Genomic DNA, 23,125 nt, shown 5'->3' with positions numbered 1-23,125 from the left:
TCATTCTCTGTCCAGCTTTGTTCCATTGCTGGCGATGAGCTGCATTCCTTTGGAGGGGGAGATCCGCTCTGATTTTTGAATTTCCAGCTTTTCTGCACTGCCTTTTCCCCATCTTTGTGGTTTTATCTGCCTTTGGTCTTTGATGATGGTGATGAACTGATGGAGTGTTTTGTGTGGGTGTCCTTTCTGTTTGTTAGTTTTCCTTCTAACAGTCAGGTCCCTCAGCTGCAGGTCTGTTGGAGTTTGCTTGAGGTCCAATCCAGACGCTGTTTGCCAGGGTATCAGCAGCAGAGGCTGCAGAAGATAGAATATTACTGCACAGCGAGTGTTGCTGTCTGATTCTTGCTCTGGAAGCTTTGTCTCAGGGTGTACCCAGCCATGTGAGGTGTGATGTGTCATTCTGCAGCTAGTGGGGGATATCTCCCAGTTAGGCTACTCAGGTGTCAGGGACCCACTTGAGCAGTCAGTCTGTCCATTCTCAGATCTCAACCTCCATGCTGGGAGAACCACTGCTCTCTTCAAAGCTGTCAGACAGGGACTTTTACATCTGCAGAAGTTTCTGCTGCTTTTTGTTTAGCTATGCCCTGTCCCCCGAGGTGGAGTCTACAGAGGCAGGCAGGCCTCCTTGAGCTGTGGTGGGCTCCACCCAATTCGAGCTTCCCAGAGGCTTTGTTTTGTCTACTTAAGCCTCAGCAATGGTGGGTGCCCCTCCCCCAACCTCACTGCCATCTTGCAGTTAGATCTCAGACTGCTGTCCTAGCAATGAGGGAGGCTCCATGGGCATGGGACCCTCTGGGCCAGGTGTGGGATATAATCTCCTGGTGTGCCATTTGCTAAGACCCTTGGTCTGCGTAAAGTGCAGTATTAGGGTGGGAGTTACCCGATTTTCCAGGTGTTGTGCGTCTCAATTTCCCTTGGCTAGGAAAAGGAATTCCCTTCCCCCTTGTGCTTCCCAGGTGAGGTGATGCCTTGCCCTGCTTCAGCTCTCGCTGGTCGGGCTGCACCTGCAGACCAGCATCAACTGTCTGACACACCCCAGTGAGATGAACCTGGTACCTCAGTTGAAAATGCAGAAATCACCAGTCTTCTGTGTCGCTCACACTGGGAGCTGGAGGCTGGAGCTGTTCCTATCGGTCATCTTGGGCACCACTCTCAAAATGCTATGAATAAATTTTAAAATGTGGTATAGTCATGCAATGGAATAGTATTCGGCCACAAAATGGAATGAAGTACTGATACATGCTACAATATAGATGAACCTTAAAAACATTATAGTAAGTGAAAGAAGTCAGACACAAAAGCCTACAAATTATATCATTCTATTTATATAAAATGTCTTGAATTCATAGAGACAGAAAATAGATTAGTGGTTGTCAGGGTTTAAGGGAATACTGAATGGAAAGTCAGTGCTAATGGCTATGGGATTTCTTTTTGGAATGATAAAAGTAGTCTGTAATTGAATTGTGGTGATAGTCGCACAACCCTGTGAACATACTAAAATCTACTGAATTGTACATTTTAAAATGGTGAATTCTATGATGTGTGAATTCCATATATATAAACAAAGCTAAAATACAAGTTAGGAAAATTTCCTTAGGCCTGTGACTGTGAAGTACCTGATCACCCCCACAAAATTTATTACTCTTTTCTGCTTGCTTTAGCACCATAACAAACCTCCAAAGAACACTTGGGTGACTTCTGATTCAAGATGTCAATTATTTTGTGCATGTGTGTGAAATTTAAGGATTAAAACATTGATAGCTTTATATTTAATTAGAATTCACTAAATTTAAATAAATAAAATTAATTAATTTTAAAATTCCCAATAATTCCTTGTCCCAGTTTTTAAAAATTTAATAAAAACTAATGGAAACCATTAAATTTCATAACTGGATCTCAATTATGTGCAGAAATGCAACTTTTCACTACAACCTAAAAATATTAAGCACAATTTTAGCTGGTTTTGAAAGAAAAGTAGTATGCTCAGAGTCACAAGAGCTCGATAAATACTGACATTGGAAATACATACTGGTAATAATGAATATTTGATTTCATTCTTAATCTTCCTCTAAGGCCACACTAATCATTCAGATAAATCACTTATGAAAATAAAATCATAAGGAAGATCTAGAAGAACACAAAAAGTGATTTACTGATGTTTATGGCACCTCCTTTTGGGAGATCATTAAGAACAGGATAGATAGTCATCTCTCTAAAACAGTTTTGGCATGGCCCTTTCCTGAAGGCAAAGAGATAAATTTTCATGTTAGTCTTTCTAACCATAGTCCTCCAGAGTCAGTCTTCTGAATGGATGAGAGAGTTTTCCTCCTCTTTCCCATATTAACTGTCATAGTTAAGTGGGTGGTGAATTGGCTCAGCATCAGATTTTGTTGCCTATATTTTGTTTTTATTTTTCTCTTTCACCTCAAGTATTTTCAGTCAAACCTCTTGTGCGATTTACTGCAAATCCTACATTTCAGTTTGAACCTCGAGGTAATGAAAGAACAACTAAACCCCTAATTCAAATATTTATTTATTCACCTCCTCTTTCATTAAAAAATTTTATTTAGCAATACTGAATGATTATAGTACACTTGTCCCTGTGCTAAGAGCTAGTGATACCAAGATGATCTGTTTAGGTCCTTGAGGATCTCATGGGTTAGTGAGGGAAAATTAACATATAAGTAAGAAAAACTATGCATTTTTATAGATGTTTTAACAAAGGTACAAACCAGGCATCCTTCAGAGGATAGACAAGAAAGAGGTGAGACTGAGAATAGACAAGGAGGGAGTGGAGTATATTCTGAGAAGACCTAAGAAGAAAGATGTACATTAGGTAAGTTGAGACAATGTTTCAGAAATAAAAATCAGTTAAGCAAATTTGTAGCCTAGAATGAAGTCATACAACTCAACTCTTACTTGCACATATTAATAGACACAGTCCTGCCATAAGGTACTTGTAGATTGTTAAGGAATCACGTAGCAGTGAATTCAGCATTCAAATCTATTTCTGGCTGACTCCATGTCATATAATTAATCATAGCCACCATGTCCCATGGCCTCTGATGGCACTTTTAATCTCTACTCTACCTTAGTTGTTTATTTAATTCTCATTATAAATTCTTCCTGTTAAAAGACTGTTAAATAATCCCTCCCTTCACTGATGACCAGAAGATAAATCAGTATATTTTTAACAAAGTGTATCTCCTTGAAGCTAAATTAGTGCTTTCTAAACAACAACAACAAAAAATCATTTTGCCAAACTCAATTAATACATTTGATAGCCTTCATAATCATAGAAATAATCACCTAAGTATAATAAAAACAAACTACTTAATTTCAAAGGCAAATTCAATAAGGGACCTTATAATAATTTGCTGACTATTAAAAGAAATGGTTGACAGATGAGTTATACCACAATATTTGTCTCCTGCTAACAAAACATATTCAAATATCTGAAACAGATCACATAAAATATCTCTTTTTCTTTCACTTTTCACTTAGTCCTTTAACTTTCTGTCTATACTAAGTACTTTGCGTTTTAAAGCATTCTTTTGTTGTCACAATAGTTTGGTGTTATCTCTGCTTCTTTCAAGTCAAAAACTTGTAAGGTAGGATGATGTATGAAATTGTTTTGATCATTCAGAGCAATTCAAAATGTTTTCTAAATTTTATTGACAGTGAAATACCAGATGTGTTTTCCGCAAAACAAACAAACAAAAAATGGATAAACTTAGATGTATTTCCAAGTAAAATCAATCCATGTTATTGATTAAATGATACTATCAAAAACATTTCACTGAAGCTACATGAATAAAGGGCTGTTTACTAACGTTGTAAGTATAGGCACATTTCTTTGTAGATATGAGTAAATATTTTTTGGCATAGGAATTTTATTTTCCCATGTGTAATTTTAGTGCTAAAAATCTTGGTGATTCTTTGGAACTTTGACATTTCAGAGGAGGGTGTAATTAACTGCCACATGTGAGCCTTGGTGGTTATCACTTAGGCAGCACAGTATAGTGGTTGAGTACTTGAATGCTGGGGTCAAACTGCATCAATAGAAGTCCTGCATTTGCCAGTTACTAGCTATGCGATTTGTGCAAATTATGTAACCTTCTATATCTCTGTTTTCTTATTTCAAAGATGTTGATAATAATAATAATATTACCCTGATGTTTAAGTAACTTAAAGTGCATGTAAAGCACTTAGAATAGGCATGTGATACATGCTCAATATATGTTGCCATTATTAGGTATCACACCACAAGGATATTATTAATTTGTAACAATCAACTGGTTCCCTAATATTATTTCACATTCCTACAACCCATTCCCACAAAACCTGAGTCCACAAAATTTTTTACAAGCACTTTAAATGGTTGTTCTGCCAGTCACTCTGAGATATCAGTTTGAGAAACTCTGTTGGGAACTGATTTAGTACAAAAGCAAAGATATCAAGTCTACAGAAGGCTATGTAAATTTTTTCTTATGAATGATTTTCTATCAACAAATATAAGATTCCACAAGTTTAGTCAGTTTTTAATATTTCCAACAGGGCTCTTGTCTGGCAAAGAATAGTTTAGGGGAGACCTAACCTTCATCTAACCTTCATGAACCCACAAAGTACCATCTTAAATAACTGGATGCATTCACTACAACATGATCTCTATGGCTGCAAAGATAGATTTTGGTCTCAACTACCATAGGTCAAATTTCCACATTTCTGATATGACTTTTTTCCACCACTCCCTTAGCTCCTTTAACACTATGAAAGGTGAACTATTTATCTGGGGTATGAAAATAATCATTTATTTGATGAGTTAGAAACACAAGATAAGTATCTGGTTTATATACAGATGCTTATGCTCAAATAATACTGGCAATAAGCAAACAATGCAATGACTGCTTGAGTAAGATTTTCCTTTGGCATGTACTATATAATATCAAATTAAAGAAATTCCAGCCAAAGTTTTTTTTTTGATTACTCTTTAACCCTAACATAACAGACTTTTGTCTGCTATTAACATTTACACATGAATGAAGTACATACAAATTAAACCTCAGACATCACCAATACTAAATATCAGAGACACTATCTTAGTATATGATATGACAGATATTCAAAATATTTAATAACCATTATAGCTTTGACACTGGACTAATCAAAATGGATGTTGGAGGAAGTCAACTGGTAGACCTATACTGGCAAGTGCCAGCGAAATATTATCCCTTCTATGTTTTCTAAATCATTTGGAAATTATTGAAGACAAGTATTACTGATACCTGTTCATGAAGATGTTGTGGTTAAGAAAACAGAAACATTTATTGAAGAGACTGTTCTCTCTCCAACGTATGTTTTTGCTGCCTTTGTTGAAGATCAGTGGCTGTAAATGCATGGGTTTGTTTCTAAGGTCTCAATTCTGTTCCATTGGTCAATATGTCTGTTTTTATGCCAACACCATGCTGTTTTGGTTATTATTGCTTTGTAGTATATTTTGAAGTAAGATAACTTGATCCCTCCAGCTTTGTTCTTTTAGGACAAGATTGCTTTGGCTATTGGGGGCTTTTGTGGTTTCTTACCAATTTTAATTTTTTTTTCTATTTCTGTAAAGAATGTCATTGGTATTTTGATAGGAATTTGATTGAATCTATAGATTGATTTGGGTAGTATGGATATTTTAACAATATTATTTCTTTCAATCCATAAACATGGGCTATCTTTCCACTTATTTATGTTTTCTTCAATTTTTTCTTCAATGTTTTATAGTTTTCATTGTAGAGATATTTCACCTCCTTGGTTAAATTTATTCTTAGGTATTTTATTTTGTTTTATTAGCTATCATAAGTGGAATTGCTTTTCTTGACTTCCTTTTCAGATAGTTTGCTATTGGCTTATAGAAATGCTACTGATTTTATATTCTGTAACTTTTCTGAATTTATTTATTACTCCTACCATTTTTTTTTGGTGGAGACTCTAGAGTTTTCTATATATAAAATTATGTCATCTCTAAATAAAAATCATTTAACTTTCTCCTTTCCAATTTGGATGCTTTTTATTTCTTTATCTTGCCTAATTGCTCTGGCTAGTATTCTTATTACTATGTTGAATGAAAGTGGTGAAAGCAGGCATCCTTGCCTTGTTCCAGATTTTAGAGGAAAGGCTTTCATTTTTTTTCCATTCCGTATGTTAGCTGTGGGTTTGTCATATATAGCCTTTATTGTGTTGAGGTACATTCTTTCTACACCAAATTTGTTGAGAGTTATTTGTTAATAATGAAGAGATGTTTCTGCATATATTGAGATGATCATAGGGTTTTTGTCCTTCATTCTGTTAATGTGATGTATCATGCTTATTAATTTGTAAATGTTGAACCATCCCTGTACCCCTGGGATGAATCCCACTTTGTCAAGGTTAATAATCTTTTTGATGTGCCATTGGATTTAATTTGGTAGCATTCTGTTGATAATTTTTGTATCTGTGTTCATCAGGGATTTGGGCCTGTAGTTTTCTTATTTTGTTATGTCCTCATCTGGTTTTGGATCAGGATAATGCTGGCCTTGTCGAATGACTTTGGAGAAGTTTCCTCCACTTTAATTTTTTAAAAAGAGTTTGGGAAGAATGTGTATTACTTCCTACATAAATGTTTGGTAGAATTTAGTAGTGAAGTCATTGGCCCTGGGCTTTTCTTTGATAGGAGGCTGTTTTATTACTGATTGAACCTCACTACTCATTATTGGTCTGTTAAGATTTTCTATTTCTTCATAATTTAATCTTGGTAGGTTGCATGTGTTCAGGAATTTGCCCATTTCTTCTAAGTTTCTAAATTTGTTGGTATATAGTTGTTCATAACAGCCTCTAATGATCTTTTGTATCTCTGTGGTATCAGTTGTAGTGTCTCCTTTTTCATCCCTGAACACGCATTGAGGAAAGGGCAGTCTCTTCAATAAATGATGCTGGAAAAACTGGATACCCACATGCAGAATAATGAAACTAGATCCCAATCTCACATTACTTATAAAAATCAACTCAAAATGGATTAAAGTCTTAAATTAAATGTAAGACCCAAAACTATGAAACTACTAGAAGAGAACATAAGGGAAACATTTTATGATATTGATCTGAACAAGGCTTTTTTTGAATAAGACCTCAAAAGCACAGGCAACAAAAGCAAAAGTAAATAAATATAATTACATCATACTAAAAAGCTTCTACACAGCAAAGAAAACAATGAACAGAGTTAAGAGACAATCTACAGAATGGGAAAAAAATATTTGCAACCTATTCATCTGACAACGGATTAATATCCAGAGTATGTACAGTACCCAAACAACTCAATAGCAAAAAGATAAATAATCTAATTTAAAAATAGGAAAAAGATCTGAATAGATACTTCTCAAAAAAGGAAATACAAATGGCCAACAGGCATATGAAAAATTTGATTATTATACATTGCATTTACGTATCAAAAGATCACACTATAACCCATTATATTTACAATTATTGTTGTTAATTAAAAAGAGAAAGGAAACAGAAACAATGCTAGATATGTCAATAGAGATAATTTAATATAGGAAATTGTTAAACAAGTGTTGGAAGACTGAAAAAGCCAAATAATAACACTGAGGTAACACAGACATGAGAACTGCAGGATGCAACTGGCATTCCTAGAGCTGGGGGAATAAAGATACTGGGATTACTAGCAGCAATAAACCCAGAAGAGAGAAAACAAATGAGATTTAGATTTTTGAAAAGTGTATTCTTTCCAGATGCTGGTACCTCAGGAGCTCTGAGAAGAGGCCCAGTGGAATTGGTACTGAGAACTCTGAGAGAGGACACTGTCCAAATGATATAATATTTCTGAGGGAGAGTGATAGGCTGTGTCTGAGAGTGCCAAAAGAAGCTAGAAAAATCTGCTCTGCTATCAAGCTAAGTGCCTGTTCTGGGGCAAGGCTGATAAGAATGGAAAGCAAATTTTGTTTTCATCCTTTAACCTTCTAGACTCCCCTGTAGTGCCTCCTATTGGTGGAACATGCAGGAAGTCCCCCGTAAAGAAAAAAATACTTTTAGCAGAATGGCAGCTTTAGTGTTACAAATACCAAATCTAGAAGGGTTGATTAGTGCTGAGAGACCATAGCTTCAAAATCAGCACAGTTGAGTAGATTGTGGCAAATAAAAACCCAACCCCATAAATATGTAGTTATATAAAGCCCTAAAGCCATAGAATCTTTGATAAATTAAATAATTTATTTACTAATTTATTATAAACGTATTTGTGAGACTTTTACTTGCAGATATGATGACAAGCTAGAATCTTGAAACTCTTCCACTATAAAATGCCTAACAATGCCAAATAAAATAGTTTTAAGCCATCTTCTAAATAGATGCCTGCAGAAGCAAGAACAGGAGTCCAGCAAAGTAAGTGAGCACAGAAGTCACTGGAGGCCTGTAGCATCTACTAATGAGAGTCATCCCCTGAGAGCAGGCAGCCTGGGGCTTATGTTTCCATGACTGACTGGTGGGGTGAGTTGTGGGGTGGCAAAGATAAAGGTCTGAGATATCCAAGAGGTGAGAAAGTAGAATGAAAGGCTACCATTTCTTGCTCTGCCTGAAGTATTTTGTGATCCAGCAAACTCTGCACCCTCAGGGGAGTAGAAAACTAGGAAACAAACATACCCTGCAGCTGCACAATGTAAGCAAATTGATTATTTCAGTTTTAACTTTAGGTAGAGAAGAAAAAATCTTTTCTGGAGAGTTTGTGTACAAAAGCCAGTACTTATGAGTACTTTGAGCCTGAGTTTGTAACATTTACTTGAAACAAAAAGCTGTAAAGTAAGAATTCTTATTTAATGTGTACCTAGGTTAGTAGTGGCTCTAAGTGTCTACAGAAACAAACAGTATCGTCTCTGAAGGAAAACAGCCTCAATCTAGTTCTAAAAGTCTTGCCCGAGAGAGTACCAATGACTATGAGCTCACAACAGGAAAGTAACAAAGCCATGAGCAAATAAAACACCATTAGTGAGAATCAGCAGAAGCAATAAGCAGTAGAATCAAACCTAAAGGCCTTTGAATACTAGAATTTAAGGATACAGACTGTTTCTTAAAAATGTTTATTAAAGTCATGTAAAAGTGAACCAAAACTATGAGTCAAAAGGAAAGATTAAAGAAGAATCAATATTGTTAAAATGACCATACTGCCCAAAGCAATCTACAGAGTCGACTTAATCCTTACCAAATTGTCAACATCGGTTTTCACAGAATTTGAAAACACAATTCTAAAATTCATATGGAACCAAAGAAGAGTTCAAATAGCCAAAGCAATTCTCAGCAAAAGGAATAAAGCAGAGGCATCAGATTACCTGACTTCAAATTATACCACAATGCTATAGTAACCCAAACAGCATAATAATGGTATAAAAATAGACACATAGATGAACAAAACAGAATAAAGAATCCAGAAATAATGCCACATACCTAAGACCAATTGATCTTTGACAAAGTCAATGAAAATATACACTGGGGAAAGGCTACACTACTCAATAAACAGTGTTGGGAAAACTGGATAGCCATATGCAGAAGAACGAAACTAGACGAATATCTCTCACCACATACAAAAATTAACGAATTAAAGACTTAAAATTAAAGACGAATTAAAGACTTAAAAGTAAAACCTGAAACTATAAAAATTCTGGACAGAAACCCAGGAAAGACTCTTCTGGACATCGGCTTATGCAAAGAATTTATGACTGAGCCCTCAAAAGCAAATGCAATAAAACCAAAAATAGACAAATGGAGCTTAAAAGCTTCTGCACAGCAAAAGAAACAATCAACAGAATAATCAGGCAATCTTCAGAATGGGAAAAGTATTTGCAAACTATGCATCTGACAAAGGCTAATATCCAGAATCTGAAAGAACTAAAACACCTCCAGAATCTGAAAGAACTAAAACACCTCAACAAGAAAAAAACAAACAACCCTATTAAAAAGTGAACTAAGGACGTAGACATTTTTAAAAACACATATACAAGTGGCCCACAAATATATGAAAGAATGCTCAACATCACTTATCATCAGATAAATGCAAATTAAAACTATAGGGAGATACTATCTTATACCAGTCAGAATGGCTACTAGTAAAAATATTGAAAACAACAGATGTTGGTGAGAATGCAGAGGAAAAGGAGTGCTTATATATTGTTGGTGGCAATGTAAATTAGGACAACCTATATGGAAAACAGTATGGCAGTTTCTCAAATAACTAAAAATAGAACTATCATTTTATCCAGCAATCCCACTACTGAGTATCCAAAGGAAAATAAATCATTATACCAAAAGATACCTGCACTCAAATGTTTATCACAGCACTATTCATAATAGCAAAGATATGGAATCAACCATCAATGCATGATTGGGTCAAGAAAATGTGATAAAAATAACTTTGTATGTCACCATGGAATACTATGCAGCCATAAAAAAGAATAAAATGATATATTTTGCAGCAACATGGATGGAACTGGAGGCCATTATTCTAAATGAAAACAATTCAGAAACAGAAAGTCAAATACTGCATGTTCTCATTTATAAGTAGAACTAAACAAAGGCTACACGTGAACATATAATGTGTAATTATAGACACTGGAGACTACAGAAGATAGGAGGTTCAGAGCAGGGTCAGAGTTAAAAATTTAACTCTTGGGTGCAATGTTTACTATTGGGTGACGGATACAGTGAAAGCCCAGACTCCACCACTATGCAATATATGCATGTAAGAAATCTGCACTTGTACCCTCTAAATCTATAAAAAGAAAAAAGAAAATGACAAAGTCATTTTTAAGAAGAACTAAATAGCAGAAATATAAGTGAAAATAATTATTGTGTGGAATACATAGTTTGTGGACTGATTCAATAGCAGATTAGATGATGGATCAGCTAACATTTTCTGTGAAGTGTCAAACTGCCATTTTTATTTTTTGTTTGTTTTCTGCTTTTTAAAATGATAAGTATTCTCAGCTTTTAGGCTATACGAATATAGGCTGTGGGCCAGGTTTGTTCTATAGGTTATTATTTGTTGATCTATGGATTAGACAATGCCAAAAGATAATCAGTTATTATCCAGAGGTAGATATGAAGAAATTATGTAGAATGCAGCACAGGAAGGCAAAAATGATACAAAATACTAATTTGGAATTAGAGAATGGAGAAAAGGCACAAAGTCAAATTTGCATCTACAAGATATAAGAGAATAGTGGAGAGGCCAATATTTCAAGAGATAATTGCTGATTTTTTTCAAGAACTAATAAATGTTTTGATTTGCATTTCATTGATGATTAGTGATACTGAGCATTTTCTTTTATATATTTGTTGGCCATTTGTATGCCTTCCTTTGAGAAATGTCTGTTAGATTATTTGCCTGTTTTTTAATAAGACTCTTTTTTATTTCTGTTGAGATGTTTCAATTCCTTGTATATTCTGTATATTAGACCCCTTTTGGATTAATAGTTTGCAAATATTTTTTCCCATTCTATTGGTTGTCTTTTTACTCTGTTGATTTTTTCCTCTGCTGTGCAGAAGCTTTTAAGTTTGATATAGTCCTATTGGTTTATTTTTCCTTTTCAGGTCTTATTCACAAACTATTTTCCCAGACCAATATTCTAAAGCATTTCTCCTATGTTTTCTTCTGGTAATTTTATAGTTTAAGATTTTACATGTTGGTATTTGATCCATTTTGAACTGATTTTTGTATGGGGTGATAGATGAAGGTCAGTTAGGATAATTATTATCGAAAAGACAAAAAACATGCTAGCAAGGATGCAGAGAAAAGGGGGCTCTTATCCACTGTTCATGGAAATGTATATTAGTACAGCCACTAGGGAAGACAGTATGAAGTTTCCTAAGAAAACTACAATTAGAACTACCATATGATCCAGCAATCTCACTACTGGGCATTTATCCAAATGAAAGAAAATCAGTATATCAAAGAGATATCTGCAACCCCAGCACTATTCACAGTAGACAAAATACATGGAATCAGCCTAGGTATCCAACAACAGATGAATGGATAAGTATATACAATGGAATACTCTTCACCCACGAAAAGGATGAAATATTGTTATTCACAGCAACATAGATGAAACTGGAAGACATTATGTCAAGTGAAATAAGCCAGGAACACAAAGTTAAACACTGCATGTTCTCATGTGTAAGCTAAAAAATAGGTGACCTCATAAAAGTAAAAAATAGGGCTGGGCGTGGTGGCTCACGCCTGTAATCCCAGCACTTTGCGAGGCCGAGGCGGGCGAATCATGAGGCCAGGAGATGGAGACCATCCTGGCTAACACGGAGAAACCCTGTCTCTACCGAAAATACAAAAAATTAGCCAGGCGTGGTGGTGGGCGCCTGTGCTCTCGGGAGGCTGAGGCAGGAGAATGGCGTGAATCCGGGAGGCGGAGCTTGCAGTGAGCCGAGATCGAGATCGCACCACTGCACTCCAGCCTGGGCGACAGAGCTAGACTCCGTCTCAAACAAAAAAAACAAAAGAAAAAAAAAAAAAAAAAAAAAAAAAAGTAAAAAATAGAACAGAAGATACTAGAGCTGGGAAGTGGGGAGAGAGTTGTTAAAAGATACAAAATTAGAGCTAGATAGGAAGAATAAGTTATAGTGTTCTATAGTACCCAAGGATGACTATAGTTAACAATGATACATAGTTGCATTTAGCTAGAAAGAGGATATTGAATGTTTCCCAAGCAAGGAAATGATAACTATTTCAGATGATAGATATGCTACTTACTCTGATTTGATCACTATGCATTGTATGTATCGTAACATCACCATGTACCCCATACATACGTACAATTACTATGTATCAATTAAAAATGTTTTAATTAATTTTTTAAAGAATAGCATGGACAAAGGACAATCCTCAAATTCAAGAGGTCTAGTGAATCAGAGGCTGAAGTCTACACCTAAACAATCTGAAGACCAAAAAAAGAGAATTTCAAAGCAGTAAGGCTATCCTTCCTGGGTAAATTGACAACTGATTTAAGAGCTAATTTATTAATAGAAGTAAGTGGAAGCCAGAAGACAGGTAGATAATATCTTTACAATGTGGAGAAAATATAACTAGCAATCTAGTGTCTATTTCTATTACACAGTTTCCATTTTCCCTCTTGTCTCTGATAAATTTCATGAGATCAGAATCTCTCCCTCAGATTTGTAGTTGCTCTGATTCAATGAGATAGATGGAAGAAGTCACCATTCCTGCCTTTCCTGGAGAAATCAGACAGGAATATTGAACAGAGATTCTCATATGACTGTCCAAACATATCCTCCCTATCCAGAAAATAGTCAAAAGTATGGACCTAAGTAACAGAAGTCTTTGAGCAGTCAAAATAAGCAGCAAATCTCTTTTTTAAGGGCCATGTATATTACTACTAAACAAGGCTCTGACATGTTCATTCCATTCATTCTTGTTTAATATACATATATTTTAAATGAAACAAACTTTTAAACTAAAATAATACCTATTTGTCCTAGGGCAAGCAAGAAGTCAGAGCTCTATCTTATTCACTGCTCTGTCCCCAGTGCCAATAACATGCCTTAAGCATGGTAGCACTTATTACACATTGGTTGAACAGATGAATGAAAGGATTAGTGAGGAAGGGAGATGATTCTAGCTGACGAGTTATTCAGATGTTAGTAACACCCCCAAATGGAGTCTTTCTTTTTTTGTGGCACTCCCTTAGCGTTGTGTATATGTTGATATAGTGCTTACAATGTTGTAATACAATTCTTTTTTTTCATATTTATTGCTTCCCATAGTATTATTCAAGAGAAGTACCATGCAGTTTTTTAAATTCAAGTGCTAAGCACAATGCACAGAATACATACCCACCTAAAAGAAACATGAAAGATCAACGAATGTTATGCCTATTGAGTGACTGACTGAATGAATGAATGAATGAGGAAGATGGAAGAGGATAGCTGTTAGCTTTCAGGGACCGGAGAAAGCACATTTCTTGTACGAAAAAAAAGAAAAAAGAAATTAAGGTAATTTCTAAATGACCTCCTATTTTTCCCTCTTATCTAGATCTACTTTAGCTTCAAAATGTATGCTTAGACATACACTTGAGATGACACAAATGTACCACCATTCCCTACATTTGGTTTGGTTTATTCTATCACCACTCTATTGAAAAATTCCCTGCATTCAGCGAGGGCAATAATTTCTCCTTAAAAACCTCCCAACCTTGGCATTCTTCTGGCCTCCCCTTCCTCCCCTCTTTATTACTCTCCTTCTTTCTGGATTTCCTCTTCCCTCATGCCTGTTAAACATGAGTGTATCTCTGTTTTCTTGTTGCTTCTGCTCTCTTTTCATTTCCTGGAGAAGCTCATCCACCTGCATGATTTAACATCAGGTTGACAAATACAAAATCGTCTCCAGCCCAGGTTACTCTACTGGGCTTCACAGACCTGTGTATTCCAACTTGCTGCTATACACTTGTATTTCCCACAGGCATTGAAAACATACATCTACAACTGAACTAATCATTGTAGCTGGAGTTTAGAGAATGAGAATGACATGGAAAGGCCCACACTGGGGAGGAGATGTAAATGAGGGATAGATCGTGCAGTGCGTCACATGTCATAACTGGCCCACTCCTCAGGAGCTTCCACCATACCTGGGCGACTAGAGACTTTGGTGCATGGGAGTCCTAGATTTGAGATGTTTACCTCTGTAGTGTACCTCCTTACCTGTAAGACGTTGAGCAATCCAGATCTTCATCACTCAGGGGACTTTTAGCATATTTCTGTATCTTTTTTTCAGAATCCTCAAGAATATATTTTTATTTCAGGGAAATTTCTTTCTCCTTGAAACCTATTTTTTATCAGTAGGCTGTGGCTTTTGGAAATAAAAGTCAGAAAGCTATGTGAAGAATTCCCTACGAGGTAGGAACAAAGGAGGGTGTCTTCCCTGCTTAATGCAGATAAGACAAAAGATTTGAAAGTATATCTGATGACAGCGGGCAGGGTTACCCATGATCAAGAGTACAGAAGATCCTTGAGGAGGGGAACTGAACAGAGCTGAGATGCCATTAAGTTCCTAAGAGGGACCTCACCTACACCATTTAGGGCAAGACTGAGTGCAGGGGGAGGAAAGAGGACCTGAGAAAAATGGCATCTAATCCCAGAGTAGAATCTACGAAGATGGCAAAATACCATACTTTCCCTATTCCCAACACTGTGTGAGAGCAGAAGTAATACACATATGGTTGTCTTTATAAGCAGAAGACCCTGAGAAAACTCCACAGATTTCCCTGTGGTATGCCAAGCACTGGAGCAACAGGATATTTCTAGGTGGCTGAAAGCATCGAGAAACAGATTCCCACATTCCAAGGTTAAGCTTTTCTAACTTCCCCAGAGTAGCACCTGAAGAGGCTGAAGAGGCTGCAGGCTCTGGAGCAAGCAGGATGTAAGGGGACCTGCGTAGACCAATAGCCTCACAGTGAATGGAGTGTGACTGTGTCAGAATATGCCCAATTTGATGGAGGCTCTATTAGAAACCAGATGCCCCTTTGAATGCTTTAGAACTTTTATATGACTATAGGACAAAGAGAGAGTGGAATCTTTAATTCATTGCAGATGATTGCCCTTCAGTGTAGGCTTAAAATAGAAGTAAATATTAGAGACATAAGTTTAATAAAAAGTGCATCCAATTGTGTATCTTTGGGTGATTTGATACTCTGTAGAAAGGTCAAGTGCTTACAAAACTTGTTGCTGGAACTTGAGAAACAGAAACAAGGAAAACTGCAAAGTGCAAAAATCTTGAGTGACTCACTAAATAAATGAATGAATGAGGAAGATGGAAGAGAATAGCTGTTAGCCTTCAGGAACCAGAGAAAGCACATTTCTTACATGTTAAGAACAAAGAAATTAAGGTAATTTCTAAATGATCTTCTATTTTTCCCTATTTCTAGCAGCCCAGGTATGGTATGGAAGCGCCTGAGGAGTGGACCAGGTATGACATGTGAGGCCCCGCATGAGCTCTCTTATCTACAGCTCCTCCCCAGCTTAGGCCTTCCCATGTCATTCTGATTCTCTAAACTCCAGATACAATGATTAGTTCAGTTGTAGGTGTATGTTTTCAATGCCTATGGGAAATACAAGTATGTAGTAGGAAGTTGGAATACACAGGTCTGAAGCTTAGTAGGTGTTGGTTGAAAAAAAATTTTAAATATATAGTTTTTAGGAGAGAATCTACTTTTCAGGAATGTTTCTTGAATTACATAAAGAAATACTTTATGGGAAGAGTTATCTGACAGTTCTCTTTTATTTGGTCTATATTTGATTTCAAGAATTTATATTCTTTTTAAAATACATACACAGGCATTCTATGTTAATTTTAATGTTTTAATCCTAACCCCCATTATTTTAATGAGCACCTGGTCTTGCCAATTTGTGGTTTTTCCAACGATGGTGCATTTAAGGATTATTACTCTCAATTGGCAAGAAATTTAATTTCACATATTAAGAAAGGAGGATGGATGGGTGTACTTTTAAGATTTTCAAACTAGGTTGAAAGAAACAGGACTTAATTCTTCATTTAGCAAAATTCACTACTTAAAACACTCAGTTTCTGGACCATGCCACCCACTTATGATATAGTTTTATTAAATTTATAAATTCTACTTTTTAGTGGCTTCCTTTACCTAGTCATTTCCAGATAATGGAAGATCTTAATTTGGAGCAAAACTATGAGTTAATATATAAAGGCTAAGAGTAAAAATAAACACTAACCTAAAATTTATAGTATTATTCTACCATCAAAATTCAACATTTGTGATACTTAATGAAACAATAAGCAATATTTTGAGGTTGCAAAGGCAGAGGAAAGAAAATCAAATTTGAATTATTATGATATGCTAGTCATTGAATCTATTAAACCCACTTGCCCTTAAGACTTCTTGCTGTTGTGGAAGGCATTTCACAAGGTTGTAATTATGTTTTTTTTTCTCCTTTGCATTTAGGCTATAGCTTTATTAAATTATTCATTATAATATACCAATTTTAAACCCAAAAAGTGTATAAATGCAAGATCATGTAACTTGAACACAGCATTAGACCCTTAGGAACTAAACAAAGGTATGCATTCTACCGTATTATTTTCTGATTTTCACTTGTATTCCCCATTGCTTTACCTGCCCCTATTGTCATAAATTAAGTACTCTGTAGTCTTACCAATGTAATGCTATCTCTTCTCCAGACCTAATAATTGGATATTTGAGAACCAGGAATGACATGTTGGATGACACTTAAACTCATATATTACTTTTCCTCAAATGGCAACAAGGACCACAGACAGTGAGCAGATAGGTAGATTTTTAAACGGGAAAACTAAGTTACAAGAAGACTAAAAAGAAAAAAATTCAGTAAAGGAAATAATAAGATTTTGTTATTGGTGGACATTGTTTTATTATAATCAGAAGTTGGAAGGCATTATCCTATTTTCCAGATCTTTTGACTTGTGACATTTCAGTAAAAGAACAAAGAAACGTCAAAATAGAGGGTTTCAGCACTGCGTGTTTGTGTGTGCATGTGCATGTGTATGAAAGTGAGTCTGTTAGAAGAAGAAAAGCTATTTTTACTCAAAATTTGCACTGGGATAATGCCACACCAATTTACCTATAATCTCATAATCCCATTTTTGTATTCCCATCTCTCTACGACTGGCTCCAGCATCTGTTTTCATCAACCCCCATCCTAATAAACTTGTTTTTAATGCAATTGGTATCTAACTTTCCCTTCTTTTGGAGGACAGGAACTGACTCATTTCTTGCACTCCTTATGCATCAGCCGTTTTAGAGTCTGAATATAATAGGTGCTCAGCAAATGTTTGCTAAATGAATAAGAAAAAATGTGGCTGTATTCAATCATAATTTTACGTAAGATAAATATAATATCCTTGCATAATTACAAAAGTTTATACATAAATACGTTTCTGTCAGAAAAGATTTAAATCATACAGGATTACAAAATAGAAAGTAAAAGTCTTCTATTTTTCTAGCTCCATCGCACCCCCACTATCCTACTTCTTTTTTCATAAGTAACTATTGTTATCAGTTAGCAACATTAGCTATTGTGGTATCAGTTACAGTAACTAATGTTGCTAACTGATAACAGTTGTAACTTATGAGGAAGCTAATTGCAATATCAGTTAGCAATTGTTACCAATTTCTTTATTTTCTTTTTTCTGTTTAGACACACACAAACACACTCTCACAGAGCTTTTGTCTTTTTAACATAAATGGGATCACACTGTCTTCTAAAATTGATTTTTTGAGTTTACAGGTATTTTTGGAGATTTTTACCATGTTAATATTTAGAGATGTATGACGTTCTTTTTATGATTACAGAACATTTTATAGTATATATATACCATAATTTATTTAATAGCTTCCTACTTGAAGAACATTTAGGTTGTCTACTTTTTTTTTTTGTCAAACTTTTACACTTCAACAGTTTGGTGGATGTAAATAATAGTCCACTTCAAATGTTACATAATCTTGATTACAAGTGAGGTTGATTGTCTTCACTTATACTTACTTTCAGGCATTCTTAAATTGTTCACATGCTTCATCCATTTTCTATTGAGTAGTTTCTCATTTTCTTTTCTGATTAGCATGATCTAGGAATACTAAAGCGTTTTCTTTATAAGGCTACAGATATTTTACCTTATTTGCTTGTGTTCTAATTTTGAGTTAGTTTTTATTCTTTTACATTTTCAAGCTTTCATATCAGTTTGTTTTATATATGTCTTCTGTAAGCTATATATAGTGTTTTTTTCTACCCATTCTGAGTTTCTCTTTTAATAGAGAATTTAATAACTCAAACATTGCATAATTTTTATAGTACTTGAATTTTGCCCTGCCATCTTGGTTGTATAAGAATTGATTTGCCATGTGTTTTTTCCTTTTTGTCTCTTGTTTCCCTTCCGTCCTCCTTTGCCTCTTTCTTGTCCTATGGGATTCATTAAATTATTTTTCTTTCATTTATTTTATATTTCTAGAATTCTCACTAAATTTTAAAAAAATCACATGTAAACTTTATTTTTTGCTGTTTAGAGCTAATCAGTATGTTTAGTTCCTCTGAAGATGACAACAAGCTTTGTATGCTTTAATTTCTCATCTCCTCCTCCTCTCCTATGTTGAAATAACTTGAGATTTTCATTCCAGATTATTTCTTTACATTTTTCAGAAATAATTATTCAGACTTAAGTGTAAGCTGCCTGTATCTCAAATATTCTACTTACATATATTTTTGCTTTATTAGAATGTAACTTTCTGTAACATTTTTTAAAAGAACATTTCTGTAAAGCAGTACATTTCTTTTGCTCTTGCACTTAAATGCAAGTTTGACTGGGCATAAGATTCCTGTGTCAAAATACTGTTATGTTTGAACTTTGAGGATATTGTTTTATTGTCTTCTAGCACCCAATGTTGTCAACAAGAAGTTTGATGCCAATCTGATTATTTTGGCTGTGCAGGCAATACTTTTCTCTTGAAACGATTTTGTGATTTTTCTCATTTTCTTTTTGAAATTCTACCAAAGAGTGCTTAGGATAGCGAGTTTCTCATTCCCTTCGGGAATGAGACTCAACACGGAACCTTATCTTTTGTCCTGGATAGATTTCTTCCATTACTTATTAGCTTATCCCCTATCATTCTCCTCATTTTTCCTGGTCTCTGTAGGACTCTCTGAAGAAGGTGTTGGCCTTTGAGGCATAGTTTTAATGTGTCTTTATTTTTTATTTAATGACTTTCATCTCTTTGTCTTTTAGTGATTATTCTGGGAGAATTCTTTGATTCTCTGCTTGTTATTCTCTAGCCCTCCTCCTGTTTTGTCCATTCTGTTGTTTACTCCAGTGTATTTTAGTACATATGTTTAAAATTTTGAGAATCACTTATTTAATACCAAAACTAACTAGTTATGATTTTTAATGGATAGTATGCATTTTAAAAATCTTTATGAGACTCAATAAGATTTGTTGTTTTTCAGTTTTTGCTCTTAACTCTCTTTTCTCAAGTGTTAGTTCTTTGGGTGATTTAGTTTGGCGTTTCTCTTTTACAGTGTTGGTTGAACCTAAATATCTGGTGATTCTTCATTGTTTGCTCTCATCTTTATGTTTGTGTTGTGTTTGTGAGTCCCTCTTTGTCTATTCATGGGTGTTAATTCTTATTCAAGAACTTACCTTTGGATGATTGTAGGGGAGGGGCAGAATATATCACTGGGACAAGTACGCCAGTAGTTTATCTTCTGGGTAAAGTGTTTTCTTCTTCCTTGTAGAGGTCACTAACTCCCTGTGGTGCTTCTGTTCTTCCCTGTCTTGAGTGTTCAGACTCAGTGCTTTAGCTAGGGGTTAAATACTGGGCTCCAGGCTACTTTGACAGGCTGTGGAGAGATGGAAGCCAGGTTGCCTAGTACCCTAAATGGATTTCTGAAATCACGAAATAATGGCTCTGATGGTTGCCAAAGGGTCTTCTTTTCTGCACCATGCCTCTGTTGGCTCAAGAGTGAAGCCTTCCCAGAACCACTTCCATTTTTGTAGGTATGCTTTGGTGAATATTTTGGTGCTGTTTTCTTCTAACAGTTCAATCTCATTTTCGTTCAATATTTGATGATTTTTTTTTAGAATTTCATATTTATAAATGTCATGCTTTCTTATTTCCTTCATTGTTGTAAGTATATAGATTTCTCTAAGTCCTTCTGTTATTATCTTTATTTCTATCCCCATGTCTATAACAACTATACCTATAAGAATTTTCATAAATAAATCCCTATTTACTATTTATAGTTCTAAGTCTTTTTGGCTACATCCTGGGGTTTGGAGTAGTCAAGGAGGTGGGCACCTGAGTTCATGTCTGTTACCTGGTTTTATTCTCCAGCAATAGTCTTTCATGGACTTTTATTCAATGGTTTTGTAACAATGGAAAGCATCACAGATTAAGTTAATGAAATTCTTTCTGCAAATACCTAAGATAATAAAGCTTAATAACATTGTTTCTGATGATTGCTATGATGTAGCTATGGATCTGGGAGACTGATGTGGTTTGGCTGTGTTCCCACACAAATCTCACCTTGAATTGTAACTCCCACAATTCCCATGTGTCCTGGAAGGAATCTGGTGACAGGTAATTGAATCATGGTGGGGGGAGGGGGCCTTTCCCATGCTGTTCTCGTGATGGTGGGGTGGGTCTCACGAGATCTGACGGTTTGAAAAACTGGAGTTTCCTTGCCAAACTCTCTCTCTTTGCCTGCTGCCATCCATGTAAGACATGACTTGGTCCTCCTTGCCTTCCGCCATGATTGTGAGACCTCCCCAGCCACGTGGAACTGTAAAGCCATTAAACCCTTTTTCCTGTATAAATTACCCAGTCTTGGGTATGTCCTTAACAGCAGCATGAAAATGGATTAACACAGAGACCCTTAAAGGAAAAGAATGCTAATATGTTACTTACCAGATATCTTCAAACAAGATTGTAGCAAGTATAGGACGAAAGGCAATTAAAGTTTGAATTTCCTGCAAAATGCCTGAAGTGTCTATATTCTGGGTCATTGATTAAAGAAAGATTCATTTGCTAGAGATATCAGATGTGCAAGCAGGAGTTTACGTTCTATTATGAAAATATAAGGACATAACTCTTATCCTTACTCTGATGGGAGGCTGTCCTCTATCTGTATGGAGGTTTGTCTAAAGCTTTTTTTTTTTTTTTTAAAGTTTTATTTTTACTTCAACAACAAGCTGAGAATGATCTAAGAAGGAGGCAAGTATTCACTGGAGAAGTCATATATCTTTTATTATTATTATACTTTAAGTTCTGCGGTACATGTGCAGAACGTGCAGTTTTGTTACATAGGTATACACATGCCAAGGTGGTTTGCTGCACCCATCAACCCATCATCTACATTAGGTATTTCTCCTAATGCTATCCCTAAGCCCGCCCCCCACCCCCAACAGGTCCTGGTGTGTGATGTTCTCCTCCCTGTGTCCATGTGTTCTCATTGTTCAACTCCCACTTATGAGTGAGAACATATGCTGTTTGGTTTTCTGTTCTTGTGATAGTTTGCTGAGTATGATGGTTTCCAGCTTCATCCATGTCCCTGGAAAGGACATGCACTCATCCTTTTTTATGGCTGCATGATATTCCATCTTGTATATGTGCCACATTTTCTTTATCCCGTCTGTTATTGATGGACATTTGTGTTGGTTCCAAGTCTTTGCTATTGTGAATAGTCATATACCTTGACTGTAAAATATGAAAGGCAGAACAGACCAAGGTGCATGCTGGACTTTTCTGGTCCCTTCTCTATTCCTATAATGTAAGAATCTCAACATAATTCCTAATACCCTTGTGAAAGAAAGGTCAAGAATGTTTTAAAAGATTTATATCAAGAAAAATCAGTATAGATTTTATTCTACCTTAGTTATTTCATTTTCATAAGCCTAATGCTTATATAAAATATCAAGCACAAACATTTTTAGACCAGTTGGACAATGAAGTGATCATTTTCAATCTAGTCTAAATGTCCATATCAAGAAGGGAGATGGGGCATAAGCAATGATTCTGACTCTGACTAGAACCATAGTGAAATGATCTCTTTCTAGAGTGATTTTTACTATTATTAGATCCTGCTATACTACCAAGATGTTTTCCTCGCTGAATAACTTAGAGATGTCTGGAAGGCAATAATCCCAATCTAGATTTCCTATGGAAGAAGTTCTTCAATATTTACTGCTGCTCCCGGCTCTTTGGTGTTTTATAAAATCTGATAGCTCATTAGTGCCTACTGTTGGCAAATTAGTTTCATCCTCTAAGAGAGTCAGAGTTTGAAAGCTAAAACAGAATAAGAAAAAATATGCATTTTTATAAGTGGTAGTTACCTCAGGAGCTGATGTACTGATGTTAAACTGAGTTCAGTGGGACTAGCTCACCCTTATTTCTTTTGAATTTGTTTTTCTAGGAGATTGGTTATGAGAAGAACCTAACATTAGCACAAAGTGAGACATCTTGAGAACAGATAACCTATCTTAAAGATAAAACTAGTAGGGCCACTCTTCTTTCTTGTATTG

This window comes from Mandrillus leucophaeus, unplaced genomic scaffold, assembly GCF_000951045.1.
Source record: "Mandrillus leucophaeus isolate KB7577 unplaced genomic scaffold, Mleu.le_1.0 Scaffold1732, whole genome shotgun sequence".
Lineage (NCBI taxonomy): Eukaryota > Metazoa > Chordata > Mammalia > Primates > Cercopithecidae > Mandrillus > Mandrillus leucophaeus.
This window is presented reverse-complemented; position numbering follows the sequence as displayed.